This window comes from Micropterus dolomieu, linkage group LG11 (genome assembly GCF_021292245.1).
Source record: "Micropterus dolomieu isolate WLL.071019.BEF.003 ecotype Adirondacks linkage group LG11, ASM2129224v1, whole genome shotgun sequence".
Lineage (NCBI taxonomy): Eukaryota > Metazoa > Chordata > Actinopteri > Centrarchiformes > Centrarchidae > Micropterus > Micropterus dolomieu.
Genome location: NC_060160.1, coordinates 8,983,561 through 8,994,161, shown reverse-complemented (window position 1 = coordinate 8,994,161; position 10,601 = coordinate 8,983,561). Strand labels below are relative to the sequence as shown.

The window sequence follows — 10,601 nt, the reverse complement described above, 5'->3', positions numbered from 1 at the left end:
AATGTTGTTTTCACTACAGTAATTTGAGTTTATGAGAACCTGTTGTGGTTTTTTTTTTTTTTTTTTTTTTTTTTGGTTTTTTTTCTCCTTTTGTAAGTATTGATTGCAGTTAAGTCAATAAACCCCGTATTTTTTTGAAAAGTTAAACTGTGTAATTGGTTGTGTACAAGGGTTGTTACGGACAATCGGGAAGATTTTAGATGCGCCTACACCTTATGCAGTTCTAGATACGATGCAGGAAGCTACAAAATCTGATCTGAAGATGAATTTTCAAATACCTTCTATACATGGCCTTTTTATCAGGTAGCAGTCGAGGAGACTGGCTATATAACATTTGCATAATACAGCCCTTCAGGGAATTGTTGTGGAAAAAGTATGAAGCACGCCCCATAAATCCACTTAGAAATGACTCATCTATAACTACAGAACTTGCTGCAGAATCATTATGTTTTAAAGTTTTCTTTGGTATCAAAGTAATTCAGGGATAGTTGTCTGGAGATCCATAGGTACATTGCAAATAGGAACTGCTAATGGCTAATTCGGCTTACTTTTAATTATTCCAATTTGCCAAAATGTGAACAAATATAGGTAAAATAAAAATGGTTGTAGCCCACAGCTAACTGACTGCATGTCAATGTAATAATTCACTGTCAACTCCTTTTTTATGTAAAAGGACAAACTATGTTAACAAATGTTATAATTAAAGGTAGACTCATACAGAGATGTAATGGAAGAGGCTGTACTTGTGTGCATAATGCAGAACTATAGGGAGTTTCACTGTGGTGGAAGTTGATTGGTGAACTGCACAGAGAGCAGTCAGGGGTATTGACCTGGGGGATGATCAAACCCTGAGCATGTTTGATTACACAAAGACACAGCACTGCTGGTTTTAGCAGAAATATTGATCAGGGGGGGGCTGTAACCGTAACATTTCCAAGAATAAAAGTGTGACATGCTGAGGTTATCACCTTATCAATGGTCCTGAGGTTACAAGTTAGCTGATCGATAAGTGTGTAAGGATATTCCTGATGAGTATGGGATAAACACTTAAATCAAAGATAGGCTCATAGTACCACATGCGGTCAATGTTATAAACATTTACATAGATAAATAAATGTAGATCATCTATTTCACTATGAATACAAGCAGTGTGGCATTTCAATAACAACACACTGTTGCTTCCCCTTCATATGCTCCACTCAACATCCACACTGCTTCTGCTTTCGCTTGCTGTCTTGACACTTCCGTCTGTTCATGTTTATATTCTCACAGATTGCAAAAATGAGCCGGAACAGGAACTCCCTTCGCCCCATACAATGATGGGCGCTGACCCATCACAGCTGACCCATGGAGGCCCCCTTGTTGCTTTATTCCATATAACCTGTGCCTGGCAGATTCTTGTCTTGTTCCTTTTCTCCCTCCACCCCCCTCCCTCATCTCTGAACAAGCTGCCTGCATGCTGAGCCAGATATTTTTCCTCTCTAGGCACACCAGTAAGTTAAATAGGGTAACAGCCTACCAAATATTGCCTTTTTGATATTCATAGGTGTTTATGGCCAGGGTGTGGTTGAATACTCACTACTTGTTATAGTTTCATTTTGTGTCACGCTTTTTTTCTAAGCAGAGAAAGTGAAAATTCCCACAACATGTGGACAGTAAACCAAAATCCCTGTTGCATTTTAAAGCAGTGATCAACAACAAACATGGAAGAAGAAGTCAAAATGCAGACAGCATGTTTTACAAGTGGATTGTAGAAATTTAGTCGAAGGTCTTACTCTTAAAAAATATGAATATAAATGTAACTTGCTATTGAAGTAAACTAACTGCAAACTCAGGGTGCTACGAAAGCAAGGCCTCATTGAAATGGTTCATGTTTCACCAGAGCAAAGAACAAGGATGGATGTTCTGTTTGGCAGCTCAAAACATACCTAACCTTGCTGTTGTGTACTTTTTTTACTTTTATGAAAATTGCTTATAAACATGACATGTTTATGAAGTCCACTACATAGAATGACTTCCATTTGAGGTCTCAAAGACCCCAGCTGTGACACATAGTTATAGACAATGGAGTTTCATATGCTCTTTATCTGTGGTTGTTGTTGACAGTACTTTTTTATGCAGCACCCAAAATCCTAATTATAAGCCTATTCTAAAGACTGGTATTGGAGCATTTTTAACAGTCTGTTCATAGGAAATGTGCAAGCCTAGTATGTGGCAAAGGAGAGGTTATTCATTTCTAAATGTTTCTACATTACTGGTTTTAATAAGGTCAGAAGGAAAGACAAACCTATTTAAAGGAAAGGTTTCTATATCTCAAATTAAACCAGGTGAGTGTGTGCACCTTCCTTTTTTGCTGCACCCTTTCAGAAGGTCTTAAACTGCAGCTTGAGGGACATGAAAGGGCTGTTTCCTGTTTGTGTGGTGTGTGTGTCTATGTGTATATAGAGGCACCTTGAGATGAAGTACTGTACCAGGAAGTGGGTTTCAGCAGCAGGTCTGAGGGTGGCGGAGGGAGGGGGTCTCCTGCTCTTTGATTTGTGAAGAAAAAAGAACAAAACTTCCATTACTTCATCATAGTTTACAGCAGGTTACTTTCCAATATGGAAACAGAACGGTGACACAGATCAAGTTTGCAATTCAGTCATTGCTTCCTACACAACAGGATAAAGCAGGTGTGTAGTTTTACTCTCAGTTCACAATCTTCATTCACCTTTAACCTGCACGGTTGAGCAAGAGAATGTGGCGGCATGTACACTTTGTAATTGTGTTATCAGGGGCAGGTTTACCTCTTTGTTTGAGAAAGAGGTGAGCAAATAGTGCTGGATGTGCTATTTCCCTTATCTGCAATCACAGCTGAGAGCAGGGTAGCTGCAACCCTGCCTGCATGCATGTATACATGTGTGCATGTATCTGTGTCTCTGCACTGTGTGAGGTGATGTTGGAGGGGTAATTAATGATCAGACAAGGGCTGAGGTTGACACTGAGTGAAGAGGTTAGTTTAGGGGCTATTCATAAGCTGCTATGTCTGTAGAAAAAACAGAGAAACAATTAACCTCCTGCAGACACACATACCAAAGCTCACTTTGGAAATATCCACCAATGTAAAAACTGTACCTTTAATGTCAGTGGAGGGATTAGATGTTCCTCTGTGAAGTGAAAATTATAAATTATTGATCCACGGTGAGAGCATAAGCCTGCTTGTGCATGGCGGTCAAATTTCAAACAACAGTTTGACATTTTGGGAAATGGGCTTACTCATCTTTTTGGCGGGTAATTGAGAAGATTGATACCACTCAGATGTCTTTATGGTACGAAGCTAGAGCAGCTGGCTAGTGTAGCTTAGCACAAAGAAATGTAAACAGTTGAAAACAGCTAGCCTGAATCTGAAAATTCCACCTATCTACTCCACTGAAGCTCACTAATCAACACTTGTTATCTTGTTTGTTTAATCTGTACAAAAACCAAAGCGTAAAAATTATGTTTTACCTGGGTTACATGCCACTTTGGTTTAGGGTTTTCTTAATTACAGCCACATATGATCAATATGCAGTGTGTCTGTCACAGTGATCAAATGTTTGGCCTTGCTGTTACAGGACCGACTTCTAAATCTGCCACTGCTTCTAATGGGCCGATCTTGCATATGTATAGTGAAAGTACACTTACAATCTCTGCACTCCTTTTTAACTCTGCACATGTGGTTAATTTCCTCATGGCTTCACATGGGGGATTGTGGGGAGTTAGAGTCTTGTTTTCCCAAATATTGAAACTTTTCCCTTAATTATGGGGATATGTTTTATAATGTGTTAACAAGGGGCCTTCTCATCCCATCTCTAATCCCTTCCTGTCTATTATCAGCCCGTGTATATTTCATGTTTGGGAAGTTAACCTTCTGAATACAAAACAATACTTTGAGTAACATAGAAAGTGGAATATCCAAATTTACATTTCTGAAAAATTGTAGGGACTTTCATTTGCTTTGTCTTCAAAGCAGAATATAATTAAATATGCATTTTTCTTCACAATTTCCCCTACATACATGTTTCTGGGTAATCACGTTTCATAAAATATCTCATCAGATTATGATGCGGTTGAGCTAACTTCAGGCTTTACAGTTTTAGTAATCACATGCTCTAATCTCAGTGTATGTAACACTTTTTTCTTTTGCCTGCGCCAAATGGCAAGTTTTATCTTTGTGGGTCTATGGCCATATGTGTCACAGTGTGACTGATTGTAGATCAACAAAGACAACAGTCACAACCACTCCCTGATCCTGTGGGTTTAACCCAGGCACTCTGCAGCCCTATTATCTAGGTGACTGAAACTATGACACACACAGCTTACCAAGTAATGACCATTAGCCCAGCCAGGATCCAGTGTCACATGTGCTTTTCTTCCCCTGGACTAAGTGGCAACCCTTGACCTGTAAAAGAAAGGGAGAAAAAACACATATGTGTTGAGCAGAAGAGCAGAGAGGTGAGGAGGCTTCAGAGGAGAGCACTGGTGATGGCTGTCTGACAGGTTGTGGAAACACACCCTTCCACTCCTTAGTGTGACAGAAAAACAAACACAGAGCCACTAAACTCTTGCAGTGCCCCGTGCTAATGGACAAGCGATGACTTTTTCCTAATGAGACGAGCTGCACCACAGAAAGGGAAACGAGGTCTGGCCAATGGGAGAGCCCTTCCCGAACCTGACACTGTTGTGCTTTGGGTTTCTGGTCCACTGGGCCGAGTGAATCACTCCCTCAGCTCTTCTGAGTGCTGAACCACTTAACTCTTCCTGTCTCAGGCCTAGTGGCCTCCATTAAGAGAGCAACATCTGCTAAACAGCATTTCAATAGGAAAAAGGTAAATATTAAAGAAAGAACTAAAAATAAACATTATTTTGTGTAAGATAATTGAGTTTTTTCTCATTTCCTACCCCAGTAATAATCTCGTAACCCCTTGCTGAGGTCCAGACTCGTAGGTTGGGGATCACTAATCCAATTCACTTTATTTGGAGGTAAAACCAGACCTGAAATGTATAAGTATGGGAGGTTAAAGTTGAATCAAGGAGTTGGTCAGTAAGCCATGATGGATGTTTACATGGATAGTTTGGGAAATAATTTTACCTTTCGTCCTTGTTTTCTCTTCCAGACAAGTTTGGTTAACATGGAGGTAAGTGTAAAACCTGTATGATTGTGTTTGTTGCTCTTCTTTTCATTTTAGCAATGTTGCCATGTTCCCAGATCTCAGCAATTGACTGATGTTGTGTAACTTTCCATTCTGTTTCAAAGCTTTTCACAGACACACCATGGCTGAAGGGTTAGGGTTAGGGTGCATTACAAAAGGTGCATTACAGTTCAAGAAATATAGAGGAGAGACTACACAGCTTGCTTACTTGCCACTTATGTCCTAAGTGTGTGATGCATGATAATGAACACCACTGAACCATACTAAAGCTAAAAACAGCATGTTTCCTCACACATGATTCTCAGTTTTGTTTTGCAGCATCTGTTTCCTCCGGTAGCAGCAGCGCCACCAAACAACCTCTTCCTCACTTCTTCAACAATTTTTAGTTTCTCACCAGTTCAATACTGATTTATATGACCTCACACACACACACCACAGAAATAAACACACTCCTACGCCACCCCTAACCGCCTACAAATGTGCACTGGACCATGATAGAAGCTAGTTGACTAACCAGTTGCCGTGAGTCACTCAGGCCTTTTAAAGGCATAACCAGACAGAAGATGACATCAGTGATAGTTTTACAGGAAGTCCTTGCTCTATCTTGTACAGAGGCCAAGTCTGCGCTATGCACAGATGATCATCTGGTATCTAACACTCAACGCAGTCACATGATGTTGATGAAAGAAAAAAATTACAAAATGGTGAAAACGTGATAAAGTACAAGCTACTTCAAGGCCAGAAACTTTGAAAAATGGGGACTCTGGGTGCTTGAAAGATAAAGAGAGACAAGAGATAGTGAGACAGAGGCGATGACTGGACTAAAGTCACCCTCCTGCTAATGTAACTATGGCTGTATCATCTTTTTGTTTGAGTTGTAAACAAGGCTTAGATATCTGGCCTTGGGAGGTTAGGAAATAGTTAAAAGTGAACTCTGTATCTCTGTCTCTCTTTCTGTGTGTGCGTGTTTCTGTGCGTGTGTGTATATTTCACAATGATCCTCTGGCTGAGGCTCAGAGAGACGAAGATAAGAACTGACTGTGAGAAACCGCAGATCTCACACCCACTCACTAAGAAAGAGCACACAGAAACACACAGGCGTACACGAAGAAAGTACACACAGTAACATGCACATACACAAACATACACACACATACAAGACGTGCAAGCTTCTGCTCGTACGACGTCTGAACCATGGTCTAAAAACACAAAGCAGCGTCCGCTGGAAAGGCACATTTAACAGTTGACGCTGGGTTCCCTCAGGGACGTGTTTATGGCTCTGATTGAGGAATTTAGCTGTAAAAACACAACAGAGATTATTTGGAATTGTCTGACTGTTTCACATTTCTCAAGGCGAGTCTTCCATCGTGATAAGGCCCGGCCCGAAACCTGTCCTGCGCTCACCCTCAAGCCTCACCTGCTAACCTGCTGTGACATGCACTCACACAGTTAAGCAGGAAAAAAGAATTAGAGCGTAACTGTACACAAAAGCCTTTAGCAATGCTGGTGTCAGGATATTACTAAACCAACAATCACAAACCCAGTGGGCCCACGGTGTACTGTTTCTATGTGAGACTTTTTGTAAACTTAACCAGGGTGACAGACAGTTGACTCAAATTAAGATTGTTATTATTAGACCTGCACTTTAACTTGGGTCCAGAGATGTTGATTTGTGAGTTAAAACTTAAGACGCGAGTCAGACAAAAATGAGGACTTCAGACTTGTCTGGACTTAAAATGAGACTGTGTAACTTTTAAATGACTAACAATCTCCCATTCACAATTTAAAAAGTTGTTTAATTTACACTGGTTTTCTGCTACAGCCTTACTTGGCCTGGTGTTACTTGTATGACTGCTAGATTATGGCATCTTATTTTAGCTGATAGTTGGGTATCTGATGTTAAAGGTGGGATGTGCAATTCTGAAGAAATCCATGACCAAATGCCATGATAAAGAGCAAACAGAAAGAAATGTAAGTAACATTAGCCTGTCGCTACAGTTGCTGCTGTGAAGCTAACATTCAGAGAGGATGAGATGGTTCCAGAAACAGCACGGCAATACTCACAACTCTCAAAATAACGGCATATCTTGGCAAAGTAGAAAGTAAGCTGAATGTCCGTGGGCAAGTAATTTAATGCTATCTCACACACGTATCATGGCTGCAATGGCTGGAGTAGTGTTGTGTGCCAGGGCTGTGTATAAACACCAGATTTGTGTTCAGCGCACACACAGAACAGACAGCTAGCGGACTGTGAGGAGATTGGCTGAAATTAACAAAAAGACGTGTATTGGATTAGATTTACTTAACCTACCTTCAATTAGTCTTCTTATGCTAGTCTTACATTATAGTATGTTACAGATAAACATTTCAGTTTTGTTTATTACAATAGTAATGCGAGATGAATTGGTTTCGTAAGCAATAAAACACACTATTGCCCAGTTCAATACACTCAGGGGTTTTGCTGCTACAGCCTCCCTTGTACTGGCATTACAGCTAGCTTGTGGTGGCTAATGCTAGCCAATGTTAGCTAACTTTAGATAGATATTCCTGTATAACTGACATTACTGAGTCAGTTTTCTCACTATATAACTCTTATGCCCGTCTTACAATTTTAGCATGTTACAGACAAACTTGTCAATTTTTAAAACTGACAGCAAACTCACCCTCACAAGAGACTTGGGGGGTTTTTTTGACTTTGGTCCCATGTCACCTCATGATAATGTCTTTAAATAGAGACTACGTAACTTAGGAAAAATCTTCCACTTACTCTTGAAAAGTTGAATTCGTAAGCAATTAAAAAACATAATTGCCCAATTCAATACACTGAGAAGGTTTGCTGACAGCGTCACTATCTGTTATGACAGCTAGTGTTAGCAAACTTTGGATAGATAATGCTGGGTAACTGACACTACTGAGTCAGTTTGCTGACATTATTTTGACCCTTTATTATGACATCTACCTGTTATACACACACCTCACATATATGTGTGTCACAAAAGTAAAACAAGAAGTGCATTGTTCCTCATCAGGAGACAAGTTTGTTGTGGTTCATTCCCATACGTTTTCATTTTGCCACAGCCTTACTTGTTTTGGTATGACTGGTAGCTTGTGGCAGCTCTAATAGAGCATGTTAGTTAACACCCAGTTACACTTTGAAATAGGTCACATTATGGAAGCTGCCACTTTACTGTGACTCCAAAGCAAGTGGCCACTGTTCAGCTACTGGTAATGTAGTCTTCATTTTCAACAACATAAAATATCAGAACAATTAAAAATAAACAAAACAGCATAAGGCAGGAACGGTGACCTTGAAATTTAATTATTTAAATAAAAATAACAAATTAATTATTACGTCGATGCATCTAAAGGATTTTGTGTTAGCTTCAAACAACTTTGAAAGGAGAATATTCAAATTCTATTAATTTTATCACTCAGCATTTAAACCTGAAAGACTTGCAATTGAATTGTAATTTGATTATGAAGACTCGATTTGAAAGTTTCCTCATGAGGGATGATTTGAGATTTGATTTCACATGGTTAGAGTCTTTGACTTGCCCCAAAAGACTTAAAACAGCTTTGCTTGGGTCTGCATCTACCCAAGAAAAAACTTAAACCACCTACACAATAGCTCTTTGCGGGGAAACAATAAATTTGTTCTCAGAGGGGAACTCATCTGGGTTTTCCACTCTGCGAATCACGCATCATTGTTACAGGAGACACAGAATAACAGGCGAGAAGGGTTAGAGCAGGCTGGGGCCCAGAGGAAGGCCGCAGCACAATGCGAGGCAAAGGAGATCTCTATAAATCACAGACCTAACCGATTCCCCACCTGTGTCCGTTCCCAGAAACACAGAGTCACACAAACAGCTGCCCTGCTCTGGAAAACCATCATGACCACGATACTCAGACACAAAGTCACACAATCAAGAGTTTTGGATATCAGACAGCAGCAGTGTGTTGAACAAACTACCCCTTTAAGGCAGAAATTGTAGCTTTGGCATAAGATTTTGGTATGACGTTCCACAGTGGCGCACACACAGCTGCACTGTACAAATTCATGCTTTGCACACACGCGATCAAACAACACAGCCATTAATTTGATTAGAAGGCTCTTAACAATTTCCAGTTTTCGATCTTTAAAGGACATTGTGGTCGCAGCCAAACCAAAAGCCTAAAATAAATTAATGTCATCCATAAACCACCGTGATATTAACAGTAACACAGTGCTATCCAGATTTACAGTATTTCCCAGTAATAGGTCGTCAGTGTTTCTGGAGGTGACGCATCAAATGTGTGTGTATGTGTGTATGTACAAGTCTGCTGCATATGTAAACACATCTGAATGTGTATGAGCATGCAAACACATCAATGTGTATGAGCATGTGTGCTAAAGGGGGAAGGTTGTTTACTTGGGCAGCTTCTCAGAGTCTCCTGGCCGGCTACCACTTCCTGCCCCCGTGCCTGGAGCAGCAGCCTGTCTAGTCAGCCACCTCGGGCTGACAGGGAGACCACATGCTAAAAGACTTATTGGCCTACTTTAGAAGACCTATGGGAGAGAAGGGGACTATATGCCTTCTCTGGGTGGGGCTGGAACTGTTTTCAAGGGAGATTGGGGGGTCTAGAGGGTGTCTGATTTTTTTAATAAAGCACTCTACCTCCCTCCCCTCTCTCCCTACTTTTCCTCTGAGTGCTTACAGCTGCAGGGATGGAGAAGGGGGGCATAGCGGAACAGAGCGAACAGGCTCAGCATAGAGAGAGCCCTTCATGAAGTCACATCTGGACCTTTCCCAGAGAACTCAATGGAGCGGAGAGGCTAATGAAAGTCTTAAGTTATGTAATTGAGCTCTTCCATGTGCACCAGACGGTAATGTTGGCCTGATCCGCAGCACAGGATGTTAGCAAAATCCTATGGACATTTATGTCCCTCACAAAAGGCCTGAAGAACACAGCCGTGCTCATGCTGCTACTGTCATGCCTGTAGCAGCTTGCTAAACCAGAATCTGAATATAGTAGAGCTCCAGCCCCATACATGGAGTCACTGCAGAGAGAGACTTGGCCTGTGAGGCATAACAAACAGGGTTTGGCATTTACTGCTACTAACAGGGCTACTTATGTTGATTGGCCCATGTTGTTTTGCTGTAGTTAGGCTTCCACTGTCCGGCAGCAGTGGAAAATCACGAGAGAATTATGAACATTAAGTACAGCGCATGATTAAATGTGGTGTACAATGATTCTTTTTGAACCTTGTTCAAAGTGTAAACGATTGTAATGTAATTTTGAGCCTTGCAGTTTATGACAAACATATGTCTGCTTATGTATTGTTATGCTTAGCAGTGACTTGTGCAGAGAGGCTGTAAAATAAGCTGCCTGGCTGGTTATGGGTGGGAGGGGGAAAGAAAAACCTGCACTGTCGGATAACATGGTGAGAGC

At 40.8% G+C, this 10,601-nt stretch overlaps 1 protein-coding gene across 1 annotated transcript in view; it reads right to left on the bottom strand.

Annotated features, from left to right (window-relative positions):
- The window catches only part of LOC123979380 (codanin-1-like), a 119,769-nt gene extending 112,406 nt beyond the window's left edge, over positions 1-7,363 (bottom strand). Inside the window, exons 1-3 of the mRNA XM_046063287.1 lie at positions 7,236-7,363; positions 4,342-4,420; positions 2,452-2,528 (exon numbers count right to left, since the gene is read on the bottom strand). The gene's annotated coding sequence lies outside the window, so the exon portion shown is untranslated. The remainder of the gene's footprint in view (positions 1-2,451; positions 2,529-4,341; positions 4,421-7,235) is intronic.
- Between the last annotated feature and the right edge of the window lie 3,238 nt (positions 7,364-10,601).